Below are 16,577 nucleotides of genomic sequence, written 5' to 3'. Positions count from 1 at the left end.
TAGAAATTAAGAGAAATAAGCACAAATGTCAATTTTCAACCCTCACTCATCCAAAATCATCCAAAATAAGCATATATTGAGTTCTACTTTGCTAATTTGCCATATTTCAACTCATATAATAAGTGTTTACCGCAATCCTTTTTGCTTTGTTGTTGGAAGCCACTTGGCCTTTACCAGGCACTTCCTTGAAGTGTGTCTTCAAGAAAAGATCATGGGCATTTGGTAATTGGCCTTGGTTTTTTGCAGCCTTTATATGTACATGCAGAAAATCAATGAAAACATGTTAGCCCACCAAAATTCATTAATAGACAAATGACATAATTGTTACTGGACATATTGTAGTAACCTTACCATCTTTTTAGCATGTTGTACAGATGACATTGAACCTTGAAAGTGGGTCGGTTCAACGACATTTTCCATGGATCCGCCTCTTCGGTTCTTCTTGTTTTGTTCCGACCGCTTCTGATATTTTGGATCGGTGGCAACAATTTTCATCATGCCTTCGTGGACATCCTTATTAAGCCATCTTGGTTTGCGACCATTCAGCCTGTGTGTGATGTTATAGAACGTATCACGTAGGCGATTTGCAAACTTTTCTTCGAAAGTGTCCTTCACTTGGTTGTTTAACTCAGGTGCCCACTTGAATTTTTTCTGCAAATCAAGAAAATGTCTTTATTACAAAATTCAACTCCATCAATATAATTTATAAAACATGTATTATGTTAGGTTAAAGTTATCATACATTGAACAAGTTCCAAAAGTGCTCTCTCGAATCTTCATCAACCTCTCCATAATTCCTCCAAGGCTGAACATAGTAGCCGGTTAGCGAGTCGGAGAGCACATTCTTCACCGGCCTATCATCAAACCTATAATAAAGGATAGACATTCGTGTAAGTAGATAATCAACAAAAAGTGAACAAAACATGGTTAAAGTAATACAAATTCACTTTATCAAAGTAAATACGAATTTAAGGATATTTCATTATACAAATACATACGCACCAAAGTGTGGAAGGGTCCAACTCTAGCAAGTCATTAGGATGCGGGTCCTGTAGCTCATGTTCCTGAAGCTGCTGTTGCTCCTGTTGCCCTTGTACATTTCTGACGATTTCTTGAGAGGCCCCCAAATCATATGCCTCCGCTTCCTCCATTGACTCATCCTCGTCAACACGTACAATCGGAGATTTCCCCTTAGACTTTCTCCTGTTGGACGTTTCTCCTTTATTTCCTCCTCCCATGATGACCACCTGAAAAAGTTATTAGTACCATAATCGCACATTGTAAATTCATAAATTAGATCCATAAGACATTAAAATAATAAAATGAGACCAAAAATGTAATGCAATATTACAAATCCGAGTAGTCATTAAAAACTAAACATTCGAAGACAATAGTAAAAGGAGTAACTACATATTCTCCTCTTCATTACTCTTATCACTACTACCACTATCATTATCACTATCATTATTACTATCACTAGTGTCATCTAAAAATACATCGATGTCCTCTTCTTCGTCACTGTCACTGGAGCCAATGCTTTCTTCTTCTTCTTCATCGCTTGAGATAATAAAGCCATCGTCATCATCATCATCACTATCAAGTTCATAGTCTGGAATGTCATTTGGTGGACAAAGCGTTGCATGTACTTGTGGGGAAGGACCCTGCAAAAACTCTAAATCCACCGGAGCATCAATCATCGACCTTGCTTGAGTTCTAAATACAGCCCACCATTGAACCCGATCACGTTTAAGGCTAGGGTAAGATGCATAATACACTTGAGATACTTGGTAAGATAAGACAAATGGATCATACTTGGGATACTTCTTAGTATGATTTACTTCGACAAGCTTGTATTGTTCATGAATGTTCATTCCTTTACCACAATCTATCCAACTACAACTAAACAAAATAGTCTTGTACTCTTTTTCGGGACCGGTGTAGACAAGTTCAATTATGTCATTTAAAATGCCAAAGTACTCTCCACCGTCCTCACTTGACACACACACCCCGTAATTCATCGTAGATTTGTGTTTGCCATAGGACTGTGTGTGGAAATTAAAGCCACCGACAAATATCTGGTTCCAAGTTCGAACACGCTTGAAAGGCCTCATAGACAATGCTCGCAACACATTGGAACTTGGTTTTTGTTCTCTCACCTATAACCGTTACGAATACAAGCGTCACACTAATTGAAATGAAATATATTATATTATATTATCACAAATTAATCGAGATGCAATGTTCGAAAAGTATTATCACCTTGTGATGAAACCAATCAGGGAATTCACTTTCGCATTTCTCCATGACATCTTCTCGACGCAAATAAGTTCGAGTACTAAGAATGTAGTCCTCAAACTGCCTAATAGATTAATGACACATGGTTAATCATTGCAGCAATTATATTAAATTAAAGGGATTTTCAAAAGTTTATCGTAAACATATATACCTTTCGTATTCACCAAGAATGCCGGTATTTCTTAAAACGAACAAATGAGCACGTTCGAGTTCCTTGTCATCTAAATACCGAGTTTTACCCAAATTTGACACACGACCCTTATCCACCGTGAACAGCTCTGGGATTTCATCGTTGTCAGCCGGGGATTCCACATCAGCATTCACATTTCGACCTAGATCTCGTGTTTTTGTGTCAACTGAGGGCTGAAAGTAATTGGAGCAGAAGTTTGATATCTCTTCAGTGAGATAAGCGTTGCATATGGAACCTTCAACACGAGCCTTATTACCAATTTTTCGTTTCAGGTGATTGAGGAACCTGTAATTATGTTTATGTAGCCGTAGAAGTATAAGTAACGGAAATCAATGAAAGAGATGAAAGTAAGAGTTGAGAAAGGACCTTTGATTTACCTTTCGAAAGGATACATCCACCGATATTGAACAGGTCCACATAACTTGCCCTCATATGGCAAATGAATTGGTAAATGCTCCATGGAGTTGAAGAAAGATGGGGGGAAAACCTTCTCAAGCTTGCACAGGATCTCAGCTATGTTTTTTTCCAATCGCTCCATGTCGCTAACTGTAATTGTGTAGCAACATAAATCGCAAAAGAATTGGCTTATCTCTGTAATTGCATTCCATATATGGGTAGGGAGCAATTCTCTCAAAGCAGTGGGCAACAACCTCTCCATGAACACGTGACAATCATGACTTTTCATTCCATGTAACTTACCTGATTGCAAATCAACGCATCGGCTCAAATTGGAAGCGTAACCATCAGGAAACCGCAGCTGTTTGACCCACTCACACAAAACCTTTCTCTGAGCCTTGTCAAGAGCAAATGGAGCCTTTGGCATGAATTCTTTTCCTCTATCATCCTCTTGAAGATGTAGCTGGGGCCGTTTACAGTATTTAGCAATGTCATTCCGAGCTGATGGGGTGTCACAAGATTGCTTTTTCACGTCCATTATAGTGTGAATCAACTGATCAAAAAAGTTTTTTTCAACGTGCATGACATCTAAGTTGTGACGAACAAGCAGATGTTTCCAATATGGAAGGTCCCATAGAGTGCTTTGCTTGAACCACCCTTTTTTTGCATTCTTGAGACGTTTCAGTGCCTCGGGGCCATCTGTTGCTTTCGGGAGATTTTTCACACATTCCCAAAGTTCCTCTCCTGACATGATGTGAGGTGGTGAACCTTTTTCGACTTTGTTTTTACAAAATGCATTTTTACTATTTCGAAAAGGATGATTTGTCGGAAGGAATTGACGATGGCAGTCAAACCAAGAAACCTTACCACCATTTTCGAGCCAAAATGCTTTGCTTTTCTCCATGCAATATGGACAAGCCTTCTTACCGGCTGTGGTCCAACCAGATAACATACCATAAGCCGGGAAGTCACTAACGGTCCATAGGATGGCTGCTCGAAGATTGAAATTTTGTTTTCTCGAAATATCGTAAGTATTTGCCCCAACTTCCCACAACTGTTTCAACTCGTGTATGAGCGGTTGCATGTAAACATCCAAGTTGCCCTTAGGGTTTTTAGGACCAGGAACGAGTAGCGAAAGAAACATGAACTGTCTTTTCATACACATTGACGGAGGCAAGTTATAAGGGGTCAAAATGACAGGCCAACATGAATACTGTCCCCCAAACTGACCATGTGGAGCAAATCCATCCGTACATAGGCCAAGTCGAACATCACGAGGTTCAGAGGCAAACTCAGGAAAGCAACTATCTAGGTGTTTCCACGCTTCACTATCGCTAGGGTGTGCCATTGTGCCTTGAACTCGAGGATTTTTAGCATGCCATGTCATTTCCTCAGAAATGTTTTTAGTTGCAAAAAGCCTTTGCAACCTAGGTGTGATAGGGAAATAAAATAGAACATTCAAAGGCACTAAGCTACCTTTAGAAGTCTTCTTGTATCGGTCGCTGCCACACACCCTACATGTAGATAATTGAGCATCATCTTTCCAAAACAACATACATCCTTTCGGGCATGCATGAATCTTTTCATGGGGCAGCTCTAACCCCTTAACAATTTTCTTAACCTCATAGAATGTCTCGGCCATGTGGTTGTTGTTAGGAATCGCTTCATTAACCAAAGAAGCAAATCCATCAACACATCTGTGCGGCAAATTATACTCACACTTTAGGCTAGTGATTCTAGAAGCCATCTCTAACACAGACAATGAACTCCCTTCGTACAACGGTTGTTCAGAAGCCCTTAACAAATCAAAAAATGGCTTGGCTTGTGCATTAGGTTCCTCCTCTAATGAAACAGGTGGCTCTTCGGAATGGCCTTGATCTTGAGACTGACCAAAGGCATCCAAAACCATTTCACGATATTCATTTGACTCCCTTCTACGAGTTCCTGGAAACCCTTCCCCATGACACATCCACTCGTAGTAATTAGGTAAAAAACCGCTGCGATACAAATGAAGTTTGACCGTATCTGGATCCCAGAGACGTTTGTTTTTGCATTTAAAACATGGACACCTAACTTCATTCGGGTTGCTACTCTCGGGATGATCTTCCACATATTTAAGGAATTCATCTACCCCTTTCAAGAACTCAGGATTAATAGAATTCCCAACCTTCCTTTCGTACATCCAACTACGTTCTTTTCGTTTCATGATTACAAGTTCTACACAACTAACACATATGCCATTAATCACATTAGTCATAAAGCACAATATATATTCATTGTAGATCAAACTGTTATGGAAATGCAAATGAGAAGAGAAATGATTTCCAAGGGTCCTTATCACTCCAACCTAACCCATCCTTGTACGTTCAATCTCACTAGTGAATGTATGCCAGAATTTCAATTCTATGGAAAATCCGGCAGCATCTCCCTACAGTTCCCCGAGTACACAATATAGGCGATTAGAAACACCTATATATGTACCTAGAGAACATTGTAGAGAAATGACAAGCAAGGATCTTCCTTAGAATTAAAACAAAGGAATACATTCACCACCTAAGTGAGAATAAACGTACAAGGACAGTCCCAACCGGGGACTATTCAAGACATACTCCTAATGTGTATGCCTTGAACGGGTATCTAGGCATATGATTATGCAAATGATTTTTTTAAAAACTATATATACTTAACTAACATACATATTATTAAACAAATATATCAAGATTAAACTAAACAAGAGAAACAAATCAAACCAAACCAAAGTAAACTAATATATCATATTAAACTAAACCAAACCAAACTACCGTTTTATATATTAAATTAAACTAACATATTTCTAAAAAAACTAAACTAAATTAAGATACTTTATATTAAAATAAACTAAACTACAACACATTATATTAACATAATATTAACTAAACTACATTATGTTAAACTAAACTAAACCAAACTAACATTGTTTATTTTAAAGATCAAGGGAGCAATTAATTAATTATAAGATTTATTTAAAAATATATATACTTAACTAACATACATAATATTAAACAAATATATCAAGATTAAACTAAACAAGAGAAACATATCATAACACCATACTATTAATATAAACCAAATCAAACCAAACCAAAGTAAACTAATATATTATATTAAACTAAACCAAACCAAACTACCGTTTTATATATTAAATTAAACTAACATATTTCTAAAAAAAACTAAACTACAATAAGGTACTTTATATTAAAATAAATTAAACTAAAACACATTATATTAACATAAACTTAACTAAACTACATTATGTTAAACTAAACTAAACCAAACTAACATTATATTGTTTTTTTTAAAGAGAAGGGAGCAATTAATTACTTATAAGAGATCACCAATGTCACTAAATTAACCAAACTAAAAGTTATTGAATATCTAACAACCAAAGTAAGATACACATATACATTATATTAGGGTTTGTAATGTAACTAACCTTTAGATCTGCACTTCTTTTTAACAATTAAACCAACAAAATTGTACAAATCCTACGACAAAATTAAAAAAAAAAAAATTAATAATTAAGGGTTTATAAGTAAACAAAATTAAATTGAAAAATAAAAGGGGGAAAGCAAAGGCAACTTACTGTCAGGCGGAGGTTGGGCGTCGCCGGAAACAACCAAGGGACGGTGGGTTCAGTCACGGCTAGGGGACGGAGGTGCGGCTGCGTTGTGGGTTCAGCAAATACGACTCGTTATTCCGGTAGTTTTTTTGCAAAAAAAAAATTAAAAAAAAAATATTTGACAATTGCACACACTTACCTAGACGCGGCGGCTCGCCGGAAACCACTAGGGCTCGAAAGCTCGCCGGAACCTTCCTCCCTTCCTCCTTATCTTTCTCTTTCCCGTTCTCTTTCTCCTCTCTCTTTCTTTCCCGTTCTTTTTCTCCTCTCTATTTCCCGTTCTCTTTCTCGGCGGCGTCGCCGGCGTAAACAAATCACCACCGCCGCCATGCCGCGACTTTCTCCTCTCTCCTTCTCTCTCTCCTTCTCTTTCTCTCTCTCCTCGCGCTGCTTCACTTCTCTCTGTAAATTTCAATTTTTTCCCCCTTTTTTTTAGGGCAAGGTCGCAATTTCAATTTTAAAAAAATGACAGTACAATTTACGACGGAATTTATTTCCGTCGTAATTTAAACCTTACGACGGAATATTCCGTCGCAAGTTTTAAATTACGATGGAAATAAATTCCGTCGTAACTTGTACGAGGGAAAAAGCGTCGTAATCGTAACTTTCCGTCGCTAAATTGCGACGAAATATTTTCCGTCGTAAATATCCACCTTTACGACGGAAATTCATATCCGTCGTAAGCCTTCCGTCGCAATTTAGGCTATTTCTAGTAGTGCAACAAGGGTAACCCGAACAACATTATGCCGATGTTTAATGCACACAATACCAGCACAACATTATTATTATTATTATTATTGTTGTTGTTGTTGTTGTTGTTGTTGTTGTTGTTGTTGTTGCTGCTGCTGCTGCTGTTGTTGTTGTTGTTGTTGTTGTTGTTGTTGTTGTTGTTGTTGCTGCTGCTGCTGTTGTTATTATCATCATCATCATCATCATCATCATCATCATCATCATCATCATCATCATTATTATTATTATATCTCAAAAACATACAAAGTCTGCCCCAATGTAATGAGTCGTCGAGAACTTCTAAACCCGCGCAACAAGCTCCTTCTCTAATTTCCCAAGTGAAGAAAAAGAAAAGGGAAGGAAACCATATTCAATTACCCGACAACTAGATTCATACTTGTTCCGCTTTTGATGAGCCACATCAGTCACAGCCCGTCTAAGAACAATGTCAGATGAGTCAGATTGTGTCAAAGGAGAAGACCTTGTAAAATCAACACAAAAATTGCAACCACGATCCCAATCCACTTACATTATTTTTTAACTTCTCTCTCACTAACAATTAAATACATCAATGTCAAAAAAAAAAAAAAAAACAATTAAATACATGAATATATCCCCACTCGGTAGCGAATCCAGGATTTGGGGAATGGAGGTACGAAATTAAGTTTAATAAAAAAAAATTACAAAATACAAAGTAATATGTGGAGTGTAATAGTTTTTTCTTAATTAAATTTTGTGTAAATAAACCATTTAACTATTGTATTAGTATTTGTGTGTACTATACACCATATCTTCCGACAACAAGGCTTATAATTGAGTAACGAAATATCTTTTTAAAAAGAGATTGTCTAAGAAACCTGTTATTGTAACAACAGGTCTCTTTGTTCAAAGATTACTAATAACAGTACCTAAGAGACCCCCTATTAGATACATGCGGTCTCTTTTTGTATCAGTTTTTTTCTTCGCGAAATTGGTACAACTGTACCTCTGAGTACCCCCCCCTAGATTTGCCACTGTCCCCACTAACTATATTTTATAGGAAAAATACACTTTAATAATCTCAACTATTATCGATTTAATTCTAATAATCCCAACTAAGGTTTTTTTTTTTTTTTTTTTAATAATCCTAACTATGCCTTGAGTTAAATTTCAATAGACCAAAAAATTTGTTACCTGCTGAAAGGATAAATTTTTTTTTTTTAAAATACCACATGTCAGCACATGATTAACCTAATATTTTTTTTAAAAAAAAAGGAAAGAAAAAAAAAAAAAACAAAACCAACCCGCCACTTCATCCACCTTGAAACCTTAACCCAGCCCCCAAAACCACCAGGCCAGCCACAAAAAACAGTCGATCCACCTCAACCCCCTAAACCACTTACCTCCCTTCGCTCCTCAGCCGGAAAACAAAACGAAATCAATAATCAGTGTCGGTCTTCCTCCCTTCCTACACCCGCAAAACTGTCCAGGGGGTCAAATTCGGGGGTTGAGGAAGGGAGGAGGGTTGTTATCGATGGCGGAAAGGTTGTTTTTGACGGTCAAATTCGGTGGTTTGGGAGTGAGAGTTTCCGATGGTCGAATTCGTTGGTTTGGGGGTGGGAATGGGCCAGCTAAGGTGGTTTTGTGGTTGGGAAGGGTCGATCGGCCATTTTCGAGGGTTAGGGGAGACGACCGACCATTTCTTGACGGGCTAGGGGTTGGCCCTAGTGTTTTGCGATGGCGTAAGGGGAGGGGGTGGTGGTTGTGAGGGTTTTTTGTTTTTTCTTTAATATAGACCAATCACGTGCTGACACATGTATTGGTTACATCTTCCAGCAAGTCATTGACTTGGTGTTGACGGGATGGGTCTATTCGAGACAAATTCAAGGCATAGTTAGGATTATTAAAAAAATAAACATTAGTTGAGGATATTAAAGGTAAATCGGCAATAATTGAGATTATTAAAGAGTATTTTTCCTATTTTATATTACAGAATTCTTCTTTTAATCCTCACCCTATAATTTCCCTAAAACTTTATATTAACCCTATTATTACGATTATTATGAAATGAGGGAGTATTTCCTTAGTATTATTTTTAGCAAACATGACCATGTTTTAATGACATAAAAAATGAACGAGTCATCACTTTAATGCTCATTTTGCCACCTCTACATTTTACCGGCCTCCAAGGACTACAATAAGGCATTCCTTTAATCCTTTTGTTGTAATTTTTATTTAATTTTTTTTTTGTTGGGTGCAATGGCAGTAGTGTGACACTAAGAGCAACTCCAAGGGCAAGCTAATTGCCAAATTAGCTTGCCATACCACTTAGGATTGCAAAGCTATTCTTTCTTCTAGCTAATTCATACCACAATGGTTAGGCTAATTAGCATTTAGATTTTTCAGCTTTATTTTTTAAATAATTAGTATTTTATTAGAGACAATTAATTTCTAAGCTAATTAGCTTAGTAAAGCTAATTTGCTTGGCATTAGCTTGGCCAAGCTAATTATCAAAGTATCCTCCAATGGTTTGGCTATTAGCTTGAAAATTATTAAAATTGCAAGCTAGTCCCTAAAAGCAACCATTGGAGTTGCTCTAATTAGAGACGCTAGAATCCTCCAAAAAAAAAAAAAAAAAAAAAATTAGAGAAAGATTTTAAAATTACCATCCAAAAATGTATCCATTTTCAAAATAACCATTCGTTTAATTTTTTATTTTATTTTAGCACCCCTTAAAAAAAAAAAAAAAAAAAAAAAAAAAAAAAAAAAAAACACTCAGATTACCACCCATTTCAAAATTCGTTGGATTTCTTTTATGTGGACCCACCCAACGACTAGTAACGACTACAACATTACAATCAGACCTCTGTTCACTCCACCTCCCCTTTAAACCAATTTATTGAGTACAAGACAACCAAAAACCAAAGGAAAACAACAACAAAAAAAAAAAAAAAAAGAGAAGAGCTTGTTGTCTGAATTGTCATTGCTACTGATCATTTTCATTCCGTCACCACTAAGAATCGTTGAGTGGGGCCCACATAAGAGATTTCCACCGAAATTTTAAAATGGGTAATATGAGTAGTTTTTGAATTTAAGGATGGTAAAATAAAAATGAAAAATTAACGGATGGTTATTTTAATAATAGATATATTTTTAGGGAGTAATTTAAATTTTTTACTAAATTAGAGACGAGTTTAAAATTAGACCATGTGATGAACCCTAACATAAGAAGGTTCACATAGTCGGAGCTCACAGAAAAATGGCAACGGAAGGCAAACCAAACACAAGCAATGGAAATGGCGGAGGATTCAAAGCTAAACTAAACCACTTCCTTTACAGTGGAGAGAAGAAGCACGTCTTTGTAGGGTTGACCATTATTACTGCTGTTTTCGCCGTTCCTTGGTACTACATGACCCGAGGTCCATTCTTTCTCTCTCCACTTTCATCTTCTGTTTATGAATCATTTGTGCAATTCTTTGTATTGGGTTTTTATCATTTGGGTTTTTCTTGCATTTATTTTGTTGGGGTTGAATTTGTTTCAAGGAGAATTATGAATTAGGCTTTTATTTTGATAGTTTTATAGATTGTTGTTTTTAATTGTGTTTCTGTAGGATTATTATGATCATTGTTATGATTATGATTATTTGAGTTGTTAATGGAACCCCTTTGAAAGATATGTGTAGATGATTTGTAAGGTTGTCAAACGTTGGAGTAATTGAATTGAGAGATTTTGGGATTGACTTGCTCTAGCAACTCGGTTGAGGAATGGACCTTTTTCAACAGATTTTACGGGTATATTACGGTAGTTGAATTGGAATAGCCTTGTTTTGGGATGTGTACGTCCAATCCCTGTTCTACTGTTCTGTCCTTAGTTTGATCATCTTTAGAGGTGTTTGAGAGATGTCGCTGATTGATTTTAATGGATTTGTTTGGATGCAGATGTAATTAAAATTCTTTAGAGTATGAGCTAGTTTAGTATTCTTGGCTTCGTTAACTTTTGACCTGAGTTTTCGGTTTGATTTAATTGGCTTTATCATTTAGCTCACAGTTTGTGTTGGACCATCAAGTCATCAACTCTAGCACTAGGCCACTGATAATATAATTTTACAGTTCTTCGTTTTCAAGTGATGCATTAACCCAAAGACTAATCTAAACTAACTGTACGTCTGTACATCGATCCCTTTGCCCTTTGCTTAAGAAAATCACAATTGATCGAAAGGATTTGGGAAGAAGGAGAAGAATGAAAGTGAGTGTTCTGTTTTGCTGCATCATTAAATCAAATACTACATAAATGATAGAGTAGATTGTAATTGCTACAAAGGTTTGTACCCTTCATTAGAAGTGATTTTTAGATGGCTTCAAGTGTACCATCTCAGCATAAGTATCACACTGATGAAGGGTGTCATTTGATGAGAACCTGTAACTAGTACAGTCTTTTGTGTTATTCTGATTATAGGCTTCAATTTTATCAGCTGTTCTTTTCTGATTACTGCATCAACCATATAGAAAGAATTGATGTATGCATCAGGCCCAACTGATTGTATTCTTGCAATGATGCATATTTATACTCTAATGGTTTCTGCGCATGTTAGAATCTTTTTCTTCAGGTACAAATATAGTTTCCTCAGGGTCCATATTTTGACTTGTCAACCTCCAAACTTAAACATCATGGACTTGATAAATGAGATACAAATTATAGGCTGCATTTTGTTGTGGGTTTCAAGAAGGACTCTTCTCTCTTACTTCTCTATTGTTTGGGTTATTTTTTCCTTTTCTCTCTAACCAGTGTTCTCTTGGCATTTCAAATCACGCATCCTCCTCTATTCCGTCATCCTCGCACGTCATCTTAAACCATCCATCTCTTTTCCCACCACGGCGTAGCCTCACTGCCACTTAACACCACTTCAACAATCAATATCTCTTCACCAGTGTTAGATAGAGCTTTATGTGTTGGGGAGGGTAAGGACTAAGGAGAGGATGATTGAGGGGATTGCAGAGGTGTTATTTTAGGAAATTAAAGAATTAATATAATTTCAAAGTAGACTACATGGTGATGATAGGATTTTGATTATTTTCCTTTCCTCTCAATTGAATCAAAAAGCCCCTTTATTTACTCTCATTGTTTAGCATGTCAGGCTATCAGTCCACTCTTCAGTTGACTTGGTCGTCCTATTTATTGTTGTATTTTGTTATTACTCATTCCTACTGACCGTCGGAGTGATAATTATTGTTACTTCTTTTTCAATTTGTTGGTTGTCAACATATGCATTTTTAAACTCTGGTCAGATGTTTGATGAGCTGATATTCAAAGTGTTTTATATTATATGTGCCCGACGTCTACATTAATCCATTTGGAATATTAAATTGGTAGAAACTGCATTACACTGATATTTAATCTTTAGCAACTCTTCTGCAGTATGTGAGTCATAAAATAATTTTGCAACTTATCGACCACCATTTTTATGAAAATGTTTTGGTAGATTTTCTTTTGAATGTGCCATCAAGTTAGCAGATCAACAAATTTCTCAGTTAGAGTAGATGTATCCTGGGCAATAAGTTATGTTGCACTAGTTATGATTAACAAATTAGCATTCTCTTGTGTGCTATGGTATCTCAACCTCCATTCTGTGTATCAAAACTGACATTATAATGTTGGAGGTTGCTAGTCTTCAAAGTGATGGTATAAACTATAAAGCTAGTGCTATGCTAATTGTTTATTAGTATACACCACAATTCCTTGGTTTTGACAGCTTCTCTGCTTCAAATATCTGAATTTGTGTGAGTGCTTCAATGAGTCAGTGACTCATCTTTGTCGCGCTTGGTGGCATTGTTTAAAAGCATGTTTTTTGACTTTTCATTTTGAATACTTTTTACCGCAAACATATATTTTTTTTTAAATTGAAAATGCTTTCCATCTTGCCAGAACTGCTAGTTATGATATAATGACTCTATTATAGCTGGCCTTCCCAGTGTTGCCATAAAAAGATTGATACTATGTTGGTATTTGTACTTAACTGTATTTTACTTTGTTGCTATGTCTAAAACTGTCTGTCTGTCTCTACCTTTTGTAAAGGATCTAAGCAACAATCTCATCAAGACTACCTGGAAAAGGCGGAAAAGGCTGACAAAGCAAGGAGCGCACGACTCTCTTCATCTTCAGCTAAATGATAGCACTCATTTGTCATAATACATGATTCGCTGATTAATCACTCTACAGTTTTCTTCATCAGCTGAACGATAGTGTACCAGCTTTTAAAGGATTGGTTAGTTGTTTGCTCCATGAGTGCAGTCTGTTCATTTTCTTTCTTTGTTAACACAATTTAATTCACAGGAATGGTAAAGAGGAGGATATATTTTTTGTCCTTGATGAGAGGAAACCATTCAGTTTCTACTCTTTGTTATGCTCTAATGCTCTCATATGCTTAATGATTCTATTGAAATCAAAATAATTCAGAGCTATAATTTAATAAATATTTTGCAAATTGCTTAATACAAAGAACATTTTATTGCAACCTCAAGTAACTTTTGCTCTTGAACTATGAAATTTGCAAATTGCTTAATACTCTTTCAAGTCTTTATTGCAACTTTAACTGTCTTTAAGCAACTCTATTATTGCTTATTATAATCGTGCTCCTTTTTGATATCTGGTCATCAGACTGTTAATGAGGTTTAATAAATTATTAAGCATTGTAGATCGAGTAAAAGGGTTTTTGATCACTTGCAGTTACTCTATTTTACATTCCCAGCAGTTGCAATCGCTAGTGGAACACAATGTCACTTGATGAGTTAATGGTAAACCAGAAGCATAATACTCATATGATATTGGAGCTCAGTAAAAATCAACTTTGAATTGATCTAGTTAGAACCTATTAGCGTTAACACTGCATATTTATGTCAAAGATATGTCAATTACCATTTTCTTAGAGACCTCGGTATGTATAAAAAACATCCTATAGATACCCAATCTTTTCTTTTGGATCATCAGCGATTACGATTTTCTCAAGGACATAGTATCCGTCGTTCATGTATACAATGTAAGTTTTGTGTTAAATAGTTCGGGATGAATATTTCCAAATAATTGGCAATGGTCGCCGATGAACACTGTTGGTTCACTGTCATGCTTCAATTTAATTTCAATTTTCCATTGCTGAAACTCCCCTTGCCATGATTTACCAGACAGGACTTTCTGTTCCCAGTAAACCAGAACATAAGTCAACTGATCCCAGTGTGACAGCAAAATAAAGGTATATTGTGCACAGTAAAACAAAGAGAACAATAGCTATTAGAAGAACGCAGTGTCGCTGGATGAGTGCAGAGCTGCTTATATCATTCTGTGCAATCTTTTCTGCTGTAAAGAGGAAGTAAAACCACTTTTATGAGGAGATAAGACACCATCAAGACCCATAGTTGAATCGCAAAATGCCTAATTTTTCAGTCTGCTGATCCATAACACAGTTTATACTCAGATTGGTCTTGGATGAGAGAATCATGTTGTGCACTTTTCTTGACAAAGTGCAACATAAAAAACACCGGACATCAGAAAACAGTAATTCTTTTTTTTTTTTTTTTTTTTTTTTTTTTTGGTGATTTAGGGTCTATTTTCTTTATCTTATTTCCAGTTCAGTTCATTTCAGTTTAATTTAGTTCATTTCAGCTTAGTTTAGTTCAGTTCTTATCTTAATTTCCTTCTCTTATAAAATATTCAATTCAATTCAGTTCAGTCAATCAGAACAGACCCTTAAACATGGTTGATGAAAGAAATAGCATGTAAAGTCCAAGATTTATACTGTAATGCAAATTCACTTATAAGCAAGATAATAAGCAGCAGCAAAGCAAACTGCAACATTTCAAACAGTTCACGAATTATATTTGGTGGAGATGGTGAGGATGTGCTTCGCGCAAGGGGCGAGGGGATATGAGCATCAATCATACCATGGTTTAGACAAATCAACTGACCAAAAAAAAACTTATGTAGTCCAAGACATCGTTTCAATTCTTTACCCTGCAATTTATTTCATCAATTCTTTCACCTTGATCCTCCTATTCACAAGAATGCTTCAAGAAAATTTAATCGAGGGAAAAGGAGGCTAAACCAAGTAGTAAAAGGGACGAGGCATTGATGGTCGGAGGGGGGAAACCAATGGAAGAACTGTTACGTTCATTTGGGTGTAGGGTGGTTGGGAACCATTACAATCAATTCCTTTTTCAATCACCAACACCTTCGCCCATCAATTAGAGGTGATCGTTTGCGGGCTTGGACGGGAAACGGGTCGGGCCTATACTTCATTTTTTGTCCAACGGGCTAATTGTAGCTAACCCGAGCCCTTTTATGCGGGCTTGATAAATTGTCCAAGCCCACTCTATTAACGGGTCGGGCTTGCCCGCGGGCTCACGGGCCTAAAATATTTGTTTTACATCTATCTAACACTAATTACTTTTTTTTTTATCATTTATTTATGTTAATATTATTTCTTTACTTATCTTAAAAATTTCTTGATCACTAATGATACTAGAAAAAAAACATATTTAACTTGTGACATATGTTAGTGAAAAAAAGGAAAGAATAAACTTATTTAATACAAGTATAATGATTAAATATAAAATTGAAAAAAATAGTTGTAGCTAATAATAGGTTAGAGTCCAATATAGTCTCTTTGTATTTATTTTCTAAAATATACTACAACTAAAAAATCATTAAACTATTACTTTTTGAAATAAACGGGCTGGGCGAGCTAGCCCACGGTACATATTGTCTTGTCCGTGTCCGCCCGTTTATATTAACGGGCCGGGCCTAGCCCGCCCAAATTTTCAATTTTTTTCAAAATGGTTGTCCAAGCCCGCTTATTTTGCGGACCAGGTTGGGCGGGTTTAGCGGGTTGACCCGTCCATGAACAGCTCTACCATCAATCTATTATCCTCCAACTGATTTTATCTCCTATTACATTTTAATTCACTATCTTCATTCCAGGTGTGATCTAAAGTAGGGTGATCTGTGACACATTGTAAATAAATTATCTCCCTCTCAAACACATAAGCTTATCAGTCAGAACTCAGAACCTAAATCACAGCCAACATGCATACGTACAGTCAACACAATCGCCAAAAACCATTAGTCACTTGGAACAATTTATGTATGCTTCTAGTTCTATTAAGCAACATCACCCTGATAACAGAACCTTTACAAAGTATTACCTATCTCATTTAAATTTCAAGGATGATAGTGAACATCGAACACGCACATGACATGCATATCATTGTCACCCCCTCCCCTCCCCCCTCCCTTTCTTGGTCTTCTTTTATTCTTTGAACTCTCCTGATTTGCTTCCTAGC

At 36.3% G+C, this 16,577-nt stretch overlaps 1 pseudogene across 1 annotated transcript in view; it reads right to left on the bottom strand.

Moving 5' to 3' along the window:
* LOC145636804 (putative disease resistance RPP13-like protein 1) overlaps positions 1-16,357 on the bottom strand; it is a 34,029-nt pseudogene extending 17,672 nt beyond the window's left edge. The window contains exons 1-6 of the transcript XR_014114146.1: positions 16,333-16,357; positions 14,421-14,595; positions 11,616-11,736; positions 1,003-1,247; positions 352-547; positions 131-247 (exon numbers count right to left, since the gene is read on the bottom strand). The product of XR_014114146.1 is annotated as a putative disease resistance RPP13-like protein 1 (transcript). The remainder of the gene's footprint in view (positions 1-130; positions 248-351; positions 548-1,002; positions 1,248-11,615; positions 11,737-14,420; positions 14,596-16,332) is intronic.
* Positions 16,358-16,577: the final 220 nt, after the last annotated feature.

This window comes from Chenopodium album, chromosome 6 (assembly GCF_948465745.1).
Source record: "Chenopodium album chromosome 6, dcCheAlbu1.1, whole genome shotgun sequence".
Taxonomy (NCBI): Eukaryota; Viridiplantae; Streptophyta; class Magnoliopsida; order Caryophyllales; family Amaranthaceae; genus Chenopodium; species Chenopodium album.
The sequence above is the reverse complement of the archived record's forward strand: the minus strand, read 5'-3'. Positions and strand labels throughout refer to the sequence as shown.